The sequence below is a fragment of the Strigops habroptila genome, chromosome 4 (genome assembly GCF_004027225.2).
Source record: "Strigops habroptila isolate Jane chromosome 4, bStrHab1.2.pri, whole genome shotgun sequence".
Taxonomy (NCBI): domain Eukaryota; kingdom Metazoa; phylum Chordata; class Aves; order Psittaciformes; family Psittacidae; genus Strigops; species Strigops habroptila.
In genome coordinates this window covers 16,036,553-16,053,886 of record NC_046358.1, presented here as the reverse complement: position 1 = coordinate 16,053,886, position 17,334 = coordinate 16,036,553, and the positions used below count along the sequence as shown (strand labels likewise).

The 17,334-nt window shown below is 42.6% G+C and overlaps 1 protein-coding gene across 5 annotated transcripts in view; it reads right to left on the bottom strand.

The window, feature by feature from the left end:
- The window catches only part of RGS6 (regulator of G protein signaling 6), a 284,505-nt gene extending 273,397 nt beyond the window's left edge, over window positions 1–11,108 (bottom strand). For 4 of the 5 annotated variants that reach the window (XM_030483768.1, XM_030483772.1, XM_030483770.1 and 1 more), the window contains exon 1: window positions 10,917–11,108. The gene's annotated coding sequence lies outside the window, so the exon portion shown is untranslated. Of the gene's footprint in view, window positions 1–9,883; window positions 10,172–10,916 lie in introns of those variants that run through there. The other variant, XM_030483769.1, reaches the window with a different exon arrangement.
- Between the last annotated feature and the right edge of the window lie 6,226 nt (window positions 11,109–17,334).

Here is a 17,334-nt window from a genome sequence, read left to right as displayed (position 1 = left end):
AGGCAATTACAAAGCAGTTTGAAAGCGTATGTGAAATCACCCAAGTTTCAGCTTCACCCGCAGTATAGAAAGACCATGTTCACTGCTTACATTATATCTGAGATTATATATGCATACTTTAAAAGAAAACAATTGCAATTAACTTTTAATTGAGTAATGCTCCTTAAGAAGAAATTTCCAATTTCTAACCAAAAAGCCCTCTGCAGCATTACTTATCTGCGCTTCTTCGCTCATCGGATTATCTACTTTGAACACTCACATTTACAAATTCTGTTGTTCTTGTTATACTATCAGCTCACTTGATCTTTTCTGATACTTCAGGATTTTCCTTCATAGCAGATCTTGAAGCTTTTCATCTACTTCAGTGCAACAAGACAAAAACATCTCTCACAATATGCAGTAGTGTCTGCAACGCTGTTCACGGTGACAAGGAGGGAGCCACTGACTGCCTCTGAAGCTCTACAAAACATAATCAATACAAAGGAACCTGTCGTTGGAAGACAGAAGTTTGCAAAAGTGCTTCCCACTGTGCCAGGCATCTCCTGCTGGGTTTCAGTCAGGAGCAGCAGGAGCAGGGCCACCTTTGTGGGAGTGACAGCAGGATGGATGTGCAGGGGACAAGGCTGGAGACAAGGTGACAAGATTGGACTGAGGGGCACCCTGGGGCAGAGAAAAGTGCAGGCACCTCCTTCATGCAGCCCAGGCACTGCTGGTACTGGGAGGAGACTTAGTGGAGCCTCTACACCATAGGTCCCCCAGGGCCCTTGAAGAATTGTCTCTAACCATCACCCAAATTTCTTCTCTTTCTTTTAGACTGTTTGGGGTTTTTTTAAATCACAAAATCCTTTCTTAGATGGTATTCTTTTTTTAGAGGAAAAAATGACTGCAGAGAAAATTAAGACAGTGATATGACACAGGCATGCTCTTCGCTCTTCAAGTTGAAAGCACGGCAATGCTGGGTCCTCATGGATCCCACCACACCTTGCTTTTTTAACATGTGAGTTGAATGGAGCTCAGCATCTGGCGATGTGGGGCAGCTTCTCTTCCCTTGCACTCCTGCCAAACCTAGCTTCAAGCATTCTCACTAGCCTGCAGACTGTGGCATTGACTTAACACCCAATGAACACAGACAAACTGCTGGCTACATGGCGGCAACCCTTCAACCATGGAGCAACTTCGGGATAGCCCCAAGAGAGCACAGCTCCATCTCTGCCTGGGGACAGGCCACCAGGGAAAACTGCAGAGAGCCTAGAGCCAGGGCTCCAGTGATTCATCCTACCTGCTGCAAACACAAATTAGACTGCTAACATTCAAAGTACAGGGGGTTTGTCCTAATACTATGTTAACATGCTGCATTTGCAACCCGTTAATTAATATAATGACGTGTGAAAGTCCACATCTGACTTGAACAGTTCTCTGTTAAAAAGCAGACCAACAAAAATGCACGGCCTAGTCTGAAAGAATCACAGGACTAATTTTTCAAGGGATCCTACTGAAATCTATCCTTTCTACACTATTTTTTCCTTACTGCCAGCCCATCTTCTCAAGACGTAAGCAGAAAGTCAACACTACGTCACCACATAGGTTAAAAACAGTCTGCCCTCTGAACCTTTCTCTAAGCATGCTTGTGCTCAGAAGAGAATCCAGCTCAGTCTTATGCAGATGGGGCTGAGAAGGGTGAAAGCAAACATTTTATTTAGTTTCTTTTTTTAAATTAACAGTACTCATGCACAGCCTTCAGTTAAAAACCTCACCAATTATACCTGAAGAGTAGTCAGGCAGTTTACAACATTACTGGTGGCTAACTCATACTAGCCTGCAACCACATGCCAGCAATCTAAATCTAAATCCAAATGTGTATCTTTAGAAAATAAATGGTCCCTAAATTCCAACTTTTGAGTTCAAAAGATGCTGTTTTCCCACAGCTGTTTTTCTGACAATAGCCATGCTTGCAGTAATCCAGACTCCTCAGCAGCAAAAGTGAGAAAAATTTAAAAACATTTACGCTAACCATTCTTTCACTCTGCCACACACAAGGAGAAAATCAGCAAATAAACTTCTTGTTTGTGGATAACATGGCCTATTAAGCCTTTAGAAAAATACCCCCAAAAATATGCTAAAAAGAGAAGGTGCATTTGCCTCTCGCTGATATTTTTCCTTTATATTTTATTCTTTATTACAGAACTGTTCTGCTTTCACCCCCAAGAAACATAAGCACACTGTAATGCTAATGCCAAATCATAAGAAATTTAGAGCTTTAGCACAATCCCAGAGTAAAATATAATTTCACATCACTAATACCTAGTTAATAGTTTTCTAATTAGTGAATCCTAAGTGTATCCTAGACCACAAGATTTTTCACATGCCTGAGAAATCATATAACCACACACCCTGCTGAACCAATAATTACCTAATAGGAGAAATTCCCTACCTGGTCTGCTAGAATATTTAGATCAACTAGATCATATTATTAAGGTGACAGGCGGGAAAGGGGGGAAGAAGGGAAAATCAGTGACTCTGATTAGTCCCCATTAATTTTAAGCTGATATTTCATATCCAATACAAAAGTCTCTCTACAATTGCACTGGGAGGAAAGAAACTTACCTTGATGTTCTTCTCCCGGCTAACTATTACTTCATTAAACTAGGATTTGGGCATGCAAAGCAGTGTGTGTATACTAGGGGATGACACACAGCATATTGTAGAAGTCATCATGTTTATGAAGGTGAATACATCAACCAGAGGATCCCCAGGTCCAACCTGGGCTATACTCTGCTTTTAACGGGTTTAGCTCAGTCTGAGCACTACACAGTTCACCTCTGCTCTTCCTTCTAAAGGAAACCTGTATGACTAGTGAAATAACTTTCCAAAGAGAAACTGATGCAACAGCCATCTGAATCAGACAAAAGCTGGGAAGGTGGAGTTTTTATCTCAGCTCCAGACACGTCCTTCAGTATCCTTACTCTTGAGGAGTTTTATATCCTTACTCTTACTGGTATTACACGTGGCACTGCTGATCACCGTGTTCAGCAGAACAAGTCTGTGCAAGCATGTTCCTCTCCTGAGCCAGATGAGGAGTACATAGTGAAACAGAGCTGGGCATCCTCCCATAGGGAGCAACACCACAGTTAGCAGTGTCAAACTGAAAGGTCAAGTACTACTCTGGACACCATGGTGCTGCTCCCCCAGTATGGAGGAGCAGCAAAGGAATCTGCTTCCGGTCAGTGAAGTACAGCTCCCAAAGCATCTAAAACTCCTTCCAATGACTGTTTTGGATATCAAATTGTAGCTGCAGTTACTCCAAAAATACTTTCGCAGTGGAAGATCATTGCAGACCTTCTGCCTCTCATTGCAAGTGCTGAGCACTGCAGTACTATCAACAACATTCAGTCTGTTGCCTTTTTTAAGGAACAAAGTATAAACACTTCCAGCAACTGCACTTAATGTTCAGATTTTTGCCAAATGAATTCCTCTTCATTTGTGAAAAAGCAGTTTTGTTTATGCTGGAAGAATTTACAGATTCTGAAGGACCCCATTCCTCCTCTTTCTGAGGTATCAGCTCACAGGGAGCCCCATGCTGAAGCAGTGCAGCTCAATGCTTCTCTCACTCTGCAACCAGCAAGATGAAAGATAGATGCACATCTAGGCATGGAAACAGCAGGGGCTCTTTTGCCTCATCCTGCCAGAACAGGAAGAAAGGAACCAATTCCGGGACACTCCCTTTTTGTTCTACTTTAGGGAAAGTGGAATCCTGATGAAGACTGGGATTTCCAATTTCTACTACTTTTACACACATTTAAAAAAGGGGCAGTCCTCTTCCATACATGTAACTAAGTGCTGTTCCCAATTATGTCTGTCCTTCAATAAAATGAGTAAATACTCATGGTGTGGTGGTCTAAGCAGAACATTGCTAACCAGGCACCACCAAGGCTTTGTACCACCTCCAAAAAAGGGCTCCCTGTGTGGTCTTGAACAATTTTCTCTCCATCTGTGACAACTGTGGTAGTACTCACTCTGTCACATAACTGTGTAACGGACAACACTAAGGGTGGACAGTTCCAATTGTTCCAGTGGTGGTAGCCACAGGTGACCTGTCTCAGTCACCTGGCAGATGATCAGACTTCTTCTTGCTAAACCATGGAAGTTGATCCATTTCCTCTCCTTTCCTCGGGGAGCCGCACCCCATTTTGATCCTATGTATTTCTAAATCTGCAGATTTTGTAGTTATTTTAGAATGCTGAAAATACTGTCTCCAACTGGACATTACATCCAGGAAACATAGGGGTGGAAGCCAAGATAAATGCACCTAAAAAGAGGCATTCTCTTTTTATTTTTCTTTTTTAAATAGAGAAATATGCACTCCATGTTTTCTGCTTTGTCCAATCAAGGCGTGCTGGAAGTACTGCTGACTTAAAAGGATGGCCTTTGCCATTTTCAGAGTTTTCAATCTATTATTTGACAGATAACAAACAAGGAGAGCAAGACAACCAAAACTAAAAATGGAATGGGGATGGGTGGTAGCAAATACTGATACATGAATTGCTTATGAAACAAAGCAAATTTTTCCCTTTATGAAATCAATTGTTAAAATGGGCACCTTGCATACCAAATTTATTTTTAATGGACCAGAATGATGTTATACCTGGGAATAAACTGCCTCCAATACATCCATCCTTCTTCCAAAGAATTCAGAATAAAATGCAATATCTACCTGTGACTGGTCCACCTTCCAATAAAATAATACTGCTGTGAGCCAAGGGCTCTTGGAAAGGCTCTGAGCCAACACACTGTTAGCAAGGATAGCTACAGAGAATGTAACAGCAAATATATGCCGAATATTCAACTGAAACAAGTGTCAGTGCTATACAAATTTAGAAATGCAAAGAGATAGATACAGCCCAACTTTGAACTTCATCTGAATTGATGATCCCAAACTACTGTAGTATTTATAAAGTGCTATCAGTCTGCAAGGAGCAATTGCAAAGGCAAGAGCTGAAGTTGTATTTTGTTGCTTTGCAACAATGCCAATTTATCAGCCAGAATCACTCCCTGTGGAAACTGAGTAACTGCACTGATAATACAGAGCTTGAGGGTAGACTTCTAATCCCTTCTCCAATATAAATCCTTCTTTGAAAAATCATCTTCCTTCGATCAGTTAAGGTGTGCGAAGAGCATCTTGTCTATGAAGCTGTTCCATCAAATACACCATCTCTGAAAATGCCTTGTACTTCATGCACCATAGAAAATACTAACTGCAACTACAGAAAGCTACTTCTGTGGAATGTACTGCATTTTCTATTTTACACTGTATCCAGTAAGTTGAAAACAGCTGAAACAAATGGATTCAAAGAGAAAACTGAATGAGAAGAATGAATGCTCTAATACAGGCTGACAAGAAAATATAAAATAATTCTTTTTTTTTTTTTTTTTTTTTTACATATATGTAGGTCCCAGTACCCGATTCCAAATTCAGAATTACCCTACCTAAACTCCCTGTTCCAAACAGGGCTTACTAAAATAAAGCTGTCTTCAAGTAGTCTAATGCAAGTTCATATAACAACCAATCCACCCCTGCATTGATCAATGACTGCACAATCTCATTTAGAACACCCCAAAGTGCTGAGAATTCTTGCTGGTTGTTCATTTTCAAGAGGATGGAAAATTGCAAGTACCCTGTAATCAAATAAAATGGGAAATTTGCTAACCAAAAGCACAGGTGCTTTTGAAGATGTGGCACCTTGCAATACTCCTGGTACAAATGAACACAACTGGTTGCACCCATGCACTTCAAGGAGATGATGCAATATACTATGATTTCACTGCCCTGCTATTTATCAAAACAACAGGCAGCCTTTTCAGATGCAAATTACATCCAAATCACTTCACTAATTGCAATGTAAAAGGCATCTAAACACCCCTGGATTAGCTAGCTCAAGTTCACACACCCACACTGTTCAGCAAAGTCTACAAATCCCACTGCAGTGGTTCATCTACCCTGAACTCCACAATGCCAAAACTGGACTGCCATAAACACAGAATTATGTGTTTTTATATATATATATATAAATACATATGTACATTATAAATACCAATATACTTTACTAGTACTGCTCTTAGACTATAATCCTCCTATAAAGAGAGTGCCTTTAATTGGGCTAATACACATCTATGCCAGACTGCTGTTACACTAGTGAAGACAATCTAAAAGTAGTTGCTCATCTGTGACAGAGGCATATATTACTTGCTTTTACAAAATGATAAACTAAATCACAATGAAATTAAGTGACTTCCCACACTCACATAATGGATGACAGAGCAGTAAAGTGAACATATAAGCCCTGACTTTCAAACCATTAGTTATCATTTGCTCAACACACATCCCCATAGCATAGTAGTCTGTAGTAATCAATCCGAGGAGCTTTTAACTGCCCTGTGAACCTTTCACTGCTGATGCCAACTTCTATAAGCATAGTGAAAAAGATGAAATATTGTGCCTTTCCATTGAGATGATGTTGTAACATGTAATTGAATATTTCTGGCAAAAATACAGCACTAATTCTTTACTGCCTAACAGCCTTGTGGTCCCACCACCCTCATGCAGATGAAGGGCAGTACCTGTGCCTTACTCTGCTACTGCTGAGTCTAGCAATAGAGAGCTGCTTCCAGCATGACAATGCAGAGCTCCTGGGATGCCAAAATGTCAGAACCTTATTGCTCACTGAAATTTTAATCTACCTTTCTCCCTCTCCACATTCTTTGCCACCAGCCACAATGATGTTAAAAAATAGTACGAGATCTGATGCAACACAAGTGGGTAGCAGCAGTATCTCAACTCCACAATCTTTCTAGAGCTTGACAACCAATGAGGAAAATACAAATTAGCTCCTCTTTCTTGTGCCTCTTCATAGATAGAGAACAGCAGAAATTAGTTCCACTACAGTCCCAGTCACCACAATATGCTATTATTCCAGCTGAAAACAGTAACTGAAATAATGGAAGTGTCTTTTCATGTTAAAATTTATATAGATTAAGAGAACACTATGGATTCACTAGCATTAATATCATCCTTTAAAAGCTTTAAAAATCACTATGTCACTAAAGAAAAACTGAAATCAAACACAGTTTAGAACCCTTCATGATACATCTATTATTACCTTTTCAAGAGTATATAGATATGCCAAATTCTTCAAAGTACTTCACACTGTATGCTCTCTAGCCACCTCTAAACCCCCATAAATCCACCATCACCACAACATGAGCAGTGCTTTCACAGTCGCTCCACAGAAAGTTAAGAGATGAAGAGCGGAGACTGAAATTTGCAGAGAAAAAAAAAAAGAAGTTAGAGAAATAGGAACATAATAATTTAGTTCAGAATATGAAGACAGATGTTCAACTATACAGAAGTGCTCCAACACGCGAAGAGGAAAGTCTGTACTCTGGGGAAGTCAGATGTGTATCTCCACAGGAACTGACTGGTCCGATGCCTCCAAAAACCCAAGGCGGTGTCCACCACCACCTACAGGCCCCTAAGTGTTTCTGAAATGTGCTTGACCAGCACGGCTCTGGCCAGCTTTTCCCTCATACGTAGACAGAGCCACAGGCATTCAGGGTTAAGAGCAGTACTATACCTTCAGTAATAACACAGGACCATGGTATCTCGCTTACATCTTGTTTGATACTTCAGATGACAGAGTGCTGACTTCTGCCACATTGGTGTCAGCAATTCAAAGACTGACATGAAGAAACGCCTTTCCAAATCAAAGTAATATTCTTATTGTACCCAGGTTTTCTTTGTAATTACAGTACTGTGGAATGAATTGACACAGATAATAATGCAGTCCTGAAGAAGCTGCAAAGAGTCCTGTGAGGAACCAGGAACATTTCAGTTCTGACAACTGGATGCAATACTTGTACCCTGAAGCAGCCCCAGAGCTGTTCAGTGACGTGGACTAGTTTGTTCATACAACCTCTCCTCTAGAGAGCCTAGGTGTGCTTGCAGAAATGCAAACGAAGCTCTAGGTGATGAGCACACACAACACAATACCTAATTGTAAGGGCAAAACTGCACCCTTGTAATATTGGGCATGGGAAGAACAGCTCTCCCTCATTCTGCAGCCACTTTGCAACTACAGGGTTTGATTTAGGTATCAAAGGTACCCAAAGCCAGAGCCAGGTTAGTTATCCTCATTCTTGAAAAGCCGGAGACTCATATTGTTATCATGGACAGCGAAAAAAAAAAAACCCACAATTGCCCTGCAACACCCTTGTACTCCCATTAGGAAGCTTGAGCCACGGCACTGCAAGATTCAGAAGTTTCACCACTGACTAGCATAGCATCCTAACGCACTGTGTTAGGATGACACACTGCAGCTATTTTGTCTTCCTGCTACTCTACGTACAGCAGCTTCTTTTCTTTCCCTGCCATTTGCTAGTTTGCTGCAGTCTGCTGGGACAGGACTGCCCTCTTCTTTCCTCCCCTTCCTGACTGCTTGAAGGGACGACAACAGATATAGCATTTCCAGTCCATACACTCAGCTTTCCTCCAGCTGCCTCAGAAACCATTAACCAACGCAGAGTTACTCCCATGAATGAACAGTGCTCTGCTCAACTCTGCTGTACCAGTGTGCTCCACCAGAACTACATGTTAGACACTGAAACACCTTGTAAATGGTGAGCAAGGAGGTAATTGCTACTTTAAGAGGACACACCATTTCCTCTTATCCTCAGGTGTCATCATATCTGCACTGCCTGCATCACAGGAACCACCAGAAACTAAGGCAAGCAGTATCCACAATAACTATATGCAGCTTCTTATCATGACTTTTCTGAGAAGGGAAGGGTAGTAAGAAGAAATCAGAAAAATCAGTCATGTAAGCAAACAGCAATCTTCAAACATCTAATACTATAAGCCTCAGTATGACGTGTGTAGCAAATAACCGTATCTCCTTCTGATCACTACTACAGTTCAAAATGGAAAAAAATACTCCACCACACTTGTAGCCAGCTAGGAAAGAAATTGGAATGTTTGCCATTAATTATTTCATCAGTCAGGTTGTTAGAAAAAGAAACAGCTCATCTAAAAATAAAGTCAATATTGGCCAAGTCTAAACAGTTTCTTCAGTATTTAACACATACATCCAAGCAATGAACACTATTATTCTGTGCTTGTAACCATATGTCCCCAAGTCAATAACTGCTCCTCAACATCTGACCTCTTTTTAAAGCAGATTTACAAGGAAGCGTAGTGAAAGTGTTCCCAGTCATCTGGTGAGAAAGTATTACAGATTGTAACCACACAGCAAACAATTGTTCTGATTGGCAAGATGAGGATAAATCTGGCATTAAAAAAATAAATAAAAGGAAGAAAGAAATAGATGATAGCAAATATACACAACCTTTCACTTCAAAATAAACCCAAATCAACCTCAGAGAATATTTATGATGATATCAAAAGCCTTAAATCCCCACAGCTTTGAACTACAGTTAACCTCTTTCACTATGTTCTTCAGCAAGCAATTACAAATAACACCATATCTTTACAAAGCGCTTTTTACACTCACAGCTCTCAAAGCACTTCCCACAGAAACACGCAAACACAAATGAAATGTAGCTTGCTTTGGGGTGAGAAGCCACCAATATACAGCATAACACGCCAACACAAAGGTGAGGTTTACAGTATGGTTTTATTTATCAAAGACATTTTCCTGCTTTCCAATCCCTACACACGAGCAATCAGCAAATAAGAAAACAATCAAGAGCGATCATGTATATCTGTAATTTCAGGGAAGTGTCAGGAAGTGCCACACTACTCTGTAGCGCACAGGCTATGACTAGGACACCATTCCTGCAAGCCTGTTGTGGGTCAGCTGAAGCCACGACTCACCTAGGCTGTCCTAGCGAGGGCTTCCTCCAGCAGTGAGAGTAGCACCAGAGCAGACGGGATGACAAGACCAGAGCCACAGGCACAATCAGCTCCTTGGAGCGGCAGCCTTCACTGCTATTATGTCTGCAGCGTACAAGCAGCAGTGTGCTGTTACCTATACAAAAATCTGCATCTTCCACAGAAAAAACATACTCGAACCTCCTTGCTGGCCCCAGAACCTATTCCACTATTTATGCCGTCGCAGCTAGTGACTAAGAAGATGCTTTTAGCGTCACAGGAGATTAAGGCTCTGGGAGGAGAGCGCCTGGCAGCTTTACTCTCACACACTGATCTGCCTTTATGCAGACGCACTTTGTCGGTAGATGAAAGTGTATTATTACCACACACTACCGAAAAGAAACAGTTTCCAAGTTTTCCCACAGGGGTCCAGCTCCCCCTTCAAGCCGTACCCCAGCACTCGCTCCCCCTCGTCCTTCTCCGAGGCCTCCCCCTGAAAAGATCTGCAGCTTCGGGGCACCACAACTTGCTCCGTGTCCCCACGGAGCCCCGGTTCTTCGGGCACAACCCTCGTACCTGCGGGACAATACGGACCCCGGCCGAACGCGAGGGCAGCAGGCACCCCGCACCGCCCGGACGTAGCCGAGACCGCCCAGCACTACGGATCGGGCCCCCATTCCCGGGGCCCCACGGGAGGGCAAACCGCGGCCGCGGCGCGCTTAGGGGGGGGGGAAACACTCACGGCCCGGGAAGGGGCACAGCCTGCCCAGGCCAGTACCCACAGACACACACATGTAACACACGTGTAACACACACTCGGAGTAAACTCCCCCCTCCGGCCGTGAGGGCCGGGGCTCGGGGCTCTGCTCTCCGCGACGGGACGGGACGGGACGGGGACCCCCCTGCGCGGACAGGGCAGGGTAGGGGAGGGCAAGACAAGGCAGAGCCGAGAGGCAGCCGCTCCGCCGAATAGATGCAGATGAAGAGGCAAACAGCGGCGAGGAGGGCAGCCCCTGCCCCAGCCCACTCCCATTACCTTAGCAACCGTGCCGCCGCCGCCGCCGTCCCCGGCCGCCCCCCGCCTCGCCTCTCCTTCAGGGACGGGGAGGGGCCCGCACCATGGCGTGAGGCTGCGGGCGGGGCCGCCGCGCCCCGGCGCTCTTCCCAAACCCTCTCGCTCCGCTCAGCGCCCGCAGCCTGTGGCGCGGACGGCGGGGCACCGCGCCTGAGCCAGCCCCGCGCTCCGCCGAGCCCGCGCCCGGCGGGGGCGGTGACAGCCCCGGCCCCGCCGCTGCAGCAGCGCCCGCTGCGGGCAGCCCGGGCACGGCTCCCCCGCCCGGCATCGCACCGCGCGCAGGGCGCAGCTTCCCCCGCGCTGGAGCGCATCGCCCTTCGCCGGTGCCCCGGGGAAACTCCAGCATCCCCCATCCCGCCGCCTCGGCTGCTTCTGGGCCACTTGGCGCAGCTCTGAAGGAAGGGAAGGAGCCGAACCCTGTCTTGCACTCTTATTTATGTGTTTTAGTGTATCACACGATTAAGGTGTTAGGCAAAATGCTTCCATGTGTAGCAATGAAAGCCTTATCTCCAGGCGATGCTCCTCCAACACCCAGGATTTCCCAGCTAAAGCATGGGGTCACAAGCAACCCAAGATCAGAACACCATATTCGATCACAGCAGGAGCTACAGCTTCCACAAAATCCCTTGGAGACCCAGCTCTTTTAAGCAGAGCTGGGACGTTGCTGTTGATAAGTTTCCATCCATTAATTAGGTGTGCAAAGTAGCTTGCAAATTTCCTACAGATATTCTCCACCAATTTCTCTGTTGGATGGGATAAGATTTTTATTGTTCCCTCTTCTTCCAGAAGGCAAGTTAAGCCCACCTTGCCCAAAACCAACCTCCAAGTCTTCCCTTTGCCAGAAAATTTTGTATGGCAAATATTGTATAACATGCTTAGGTTTATCTGAAGGGAATGGCAAGTAGTTTAAATTCCAACTTGATATAAATAGAAATATTTCTAGATTAATTTTTTTTCAAAAAAGTATCCCAAAAATATCCTGCGATGTTTCAGAAGTGAAATTGCTTTGAATAAAAAAATCAGGGAAGGTCCACCAAGGTCAGAACATTTTAACTCACCACAGAAAGTTTTAAATGCCCACAGCTGAAATCTGAACCAAACCAGTTGAATCAACACACATGAAGTCCGCTAAGGGAGGAAGGAGAGAGTGGCTACCTATGAGACAGATTTTTTTTTTCCAGAGATTTTTCTCATCCATGCATTTCAAACCAGTAGTTATGTCAACTTATGCTGGGGTATGACTTCATGTAACCTCAAGGATGAAATATTTCAGTGTCTTATATCAGGAAAACCTGTTTCACTTCTTTTCTACACAGTCTTTGTTTCTTCCAACTCCCCCAAAGGATTATACACGCACAGGTCTAAGTACTCGAATTTAGGGGTTAACTCAGACTAAAATGCAAGTTCTGTAGAGATGCCATTTTCAAAATACAGGATTGATAGAAAATATTTCACATGGGTATTAACATGGCAATTCAAAGAAGTTACAAATATGTTTCCTGGCAGGGTTTCCAGGCTGAGTATTATTGTACTACAGCACCATGTGATGCTGAGAAAGGAAACTGGCTGGAAACAACACAAAAGTGACTGTGTGTGTTGAGCACTTAATCGTGCTCAACAGAAGAAATTGTAACCAAAATGTACAAATAAAGCAAAAGAAAAATGATAAATAACGTAAATGATATTTCAGGTTTGGATAATATTTCATGTCTTATTTCCATATTTTATACTATAATTAAATGAATCTGTCTAGTGGGTTCTCTCAAGCAACAACTATTCTTCAATCCTTTGAAGCAATAACTGCTATAAAGAAAAATGGCATAGCAACACGCATTAACTACTAAAATAAATGATACGTAGTTAAAACCAAGAGAAACCAAGCAAGGTTTGTATTTGCATTTATCCTTATGCTGAAAACAATGTAGGCAGACTTGGTTCATCACAGAGATCATTTCTCAGTTTAACCTCCTTCCCAGCAGGAGAGTCCAGTGGTTTGATGAGTATGACTAGGGATGTAGGAACAGATCCATGCAGATCAGTGGGACACCTTGAGTTGATGTAGAAATACGCACATACAGAAATGTTTGCAGAAAAAGACATTCCATTTGAAAAGCTTTGTTATGCTCAGTAAATACTGTGGAAGAATGCATGGGGAGGGACTCCTATGCGTTTTTGCAGCCAGGAGGACAGAGGCGTTTTTTCCCCCTCTCTGCTGTCCTGTGTGATGAGATTTTGAAACCAGAAGAGACCATCATGGTCCACACCAGGTACAGAACATCACCTGTCAGTAATGATACAGCATTAGAACTGAAAGAAGCCAAGCTCCATTTTCGTTTTCACTAACGTTTACACTGAAAATTTTTGTTCAGCTTTACTTTATCATAGGCTTATTTTAACGACCAAACCACACGTTCTATGAAGTTATTCTACCTTCTACTGAAGCAATAGAAAACTTCCCTCACATGTGGTAATACTCTTCTAAAGTTGTATTATGCTCATTGCTGTGAAGGGGTCATTTTATTCAGCTTTGAAAGGTACAACTTCCAGCCACTGCATATAGGGGCTATGACACTAGAGTTACACATGCTCACAGCGCCTGTGCTAGCTCTTAGTCACAGCTCAACGGCGAGAGTCTCCAGGGTATTTCAAGAGCTTCTTCACATGGTAAAGAGAGTCACAACACAGCATGTTCCCCTGTGATTGTCTGACAAAAGGAGGAGTAGATAGGGCTAACTTTCTGGCAGTAGCATCCTCCTCCCCTGGTGCTTGAAGAAAACACTGTAAAGCAGAAGCCAGTGCAGCTGCAGTGGTTGAGGTGCTCTGAGGTAGGGCCAGTGCTTTCCTTTCAGTTTGCAAACCAACAGCATTGTCTATCCAATGAATAAGTGTTACCCCGTGGCACTTACACCATTAATATTCAATAGCTGTTAATTACAAGAAAAAAATGGAGCTGCTGGCTCAGCGGTGGGTGCCGAGACGTCACTAAACCGGTGCTTTTTCTCATGAAAGCAGTAAAGCGGAATAAGTGCCTCTCTCCGGCTGAGTGCATGAAAAAAGCAAAGAGGTTTTCAGAGTTGTTCAAGGTAGGTTCTATGTTTCATAAAATGTTTAATTTAACGGTGACCTAGTTTTACAGCAGCTTTCAGTGTCTTGACTTTTTTTATCTCCTGTGCCTTAGCCTACATCATTAGAACAACAGAGAGATAGGCTTTATGGACTTTGTTAAAGCAAACTAAGTAAGACCTTAGCTGGTGGATTAATTCTTCACTCCTATTTTGTTTCAGGCAATTGTTATGGCACAATTTCTTTGTAGTTTTAAGGAGGTTTTAGCACATCTTTTATGGCACATATTGTAGATTTTTTTTAAAGTGTCAGCTCAAAGCCTTTTGCTTATTTCATGCTACATTTTTGAGTACCAGGCTGTAGCAGCACTCTTGAATTCCTTAGCCTTTTTACAGAAGAATCCTTTGCTTTCTAAACGTTCAATTAACTGTACGGATTTAGTGGCTAGATTGACTAGCAGATTTGGAAGTTTGAAAGCAGTGCAAACTCATGCTAGCATTCAGTGGGGGCAAGTGCCCTTAATTTTGCTAACCTTACTTCACCTACTAGAAGGAAAAAGTTATTCTGCATCTTGTCACTGCAGCCAATAAGCAGCAGGTCAAGTGATGTTTGCTCTCTCTTTTGCTGTACACTGCAGACAGTACTCTCAGTTACTGTTTCTCAGTACCCCTCTGTGATTCCTAGCTTGTCTTTGAAGAACGCAAAAACTCCTAATACGCTATGGTGTGTGCTACGCTCCATATGAATGAATCAGAAAAAGGAAGCAATTAGAAAAAGGGTTGATTTCAGCCACGCAGCCCCAAAACACATAAGGTCTGCAGAAAGATGGCTCTTCCTTCCATCCCCATCTCAGAGACTCTCAGAAAATGTTATCAGTGAAGAGTCAAGTATGGGGAGCCTTGCTGTGCTAAGTCCTCCCTGCATACCCTGCTCTGGAGGGAAATCCAGCGTAGGAGATCCTGCCACATCTGCCAGGTTTATTCAAGTGTAAGTGTTTTCTCTACAGGGAAAATTCCCCCATGGGGATCTCAGCCCACAAGAGGTTTCCATTGATCACATTAATGTGTTTTGCAGAAACTGAACATGTCAGGCTGAAGAATGCAGGTAATGTATACTGGCAGTTTCTGAGCCATGAGTTGAACAACATCAAGCCAAATGCATACTTCTACATGTACAAGGATCATGCAAGCTGAAAGAACAAAGATACCTTAATAGGAACCATTCAGAGCCAGCATGCACTGGCCTTGTTGTGCTTCACTGAATTCCTCCCTTTGTGCAAAGGGATTTCAGCTGTCTTTGCAAACATGAAATTTGTGTCAGCCCTAATGCTTCTTAAATTTTGCATGACTTCTGCAAACTTCTCAGTGATTTGTTACCATCAGGAAAAAAAAAAAACAAACAACAAAACATGGTGATGAATTCCAGGCATGGAGGAACTTGCACCTTGAATCTAGGGAAATTACAAAACCCAAAGTATTGAGAATATTTTTTCATATAAAGCTAAAGGTATCATTAGTAATGGTCCCTCTGTTCAATTTTATCCATCAAGAACACTGTGGGAAAGCAAAATTCACAGTCTTTGCAAATACACCTGGGGCAGTCCAGAAGACATTGTTTGCTGGCATTATTAAAAAGAAGTTTGTGTAAGAAGCTTTGCCTCATATTGTCTTACCTGGAGTCCCAAAATGGAGCAAGAGCAATAAAGCTAATCAGAAGGGGAAAGATTCTGTTGCCTCAATATTCTGGTTCTTGCTCAAGAATAGCAGAGGCATCCTTTTTTTTTTTTCCTGGCTTGGAAATCTCATATCTGAACAAATCAGAGCACTGGCTCTGAGGAGATTTGCACAGTCTCATTCTTTCCTGTGCTAAAGGCAGGTCTCTAGAGGGGATTTTAGGTTTTTCTGTAACACCTAGGAATCTGCTAAGATCTCTCCACCTCTTCTTTCAGTTCACCAGGAGATCAGTTCTTTGATATCTAACAATGGTTATTCTTTTTTGTCCTTTAGTCAAGAACAGTCTTCTGTCCAGACTCCGTCCATCTGTTCTGAACATGTAAAGTTTTATCAGGCCAAGTAAAGCCTCCACTTCTACCATGTTGAGTGTCCAAGTGTTATGAAAGCTCACAGCACTAAGTGGCAGAAATGTTTGAATTCTCACAGAATTCAGGCTTTCTCCGGTCAGTCTTTACCTGCTGGACTGGAAAAGGTGCACAAGGAATACTTAATTTAAATTAATCCTTGGCTATTTTCTTCTGTGATACTGCAAAAGTTTTCCTTCAATTTTTTATCAGTTTGAAATAGGTTTTATGATGATTAATTACATAAGCTGTGATGAGAGCTGCTGTGCGGTGGGAATGAGGAGCCTGAAGTGTGGAGGAAGGCACGAAATGTGTTTTAAAAAACACTTAAAACTAGCAAGATACAGTATGTGCCTTTCATAGCCCTGATCATGCTGTTTGTATGCTATATCCCTCTCTTGCCACTATTTATCTGTGTCTTATTAAACGAGGCATTTGTCACAGCAGAAACTATATCATCTTCTGCTTTTGAAAGATCATTTAACATATGGAAGAAACTGCAAACATCACCATAAAACATGTTTCTTTCCTGTACTTGGATGATTTATAGTACCCACCAACACAGTTCAAGTATTGAAATGCATGTCTGTGTGGGTTTTGTAGCTATATATATCCACTATGTGTACACACACATTTTTATGTATAAAATAATTTCTCTAATAGTTACCAAAAAATTGCAGGGTGTTGATGATTTATCTAAATCACATGGTGCCACTTCTCCCTCTTTGGCTAATTAATGTAGCTCAACATCACAGTGCATTTTCTGGTTTTGGCAGAGGAGTTTAACACTTGACATTTTGGTGAATATTCAGTTACTTAATTTCACACAGTCCCCCTTTTTTTCCCCCTATTAACAACAGTAAAGCCTGAGCAGTCAAATATTTCTACAATTTGAATAAGAAAAGTTTTTAAAACTCACTTTCAAATTTAAGTGACAATTAATGGACTACTTTTAAATATTGTTCCAGCTTGTCTGCTGCTGAGAAAGTACTGCACAAGGAGGAGATCTGGCTGAGCACGGGTCAGTCATACAGCACTTGCTAAAATGAGCATGAGGTGGGAGGCAGAAGGACTCAAAAATCAGATATTAGCCCAGAAAACCTGATTTTTCTAGACTCTGACTGGGGATGGTGGGTAGAGAGTTGGAGATTCAAAGCAGGAGCGTAACCTCAGATGCTCAGAGCTGTGCCAGAAAAAAATCCTTCTTCCTCTCTCCTGAGCGCAAGCAGACCATAAGAA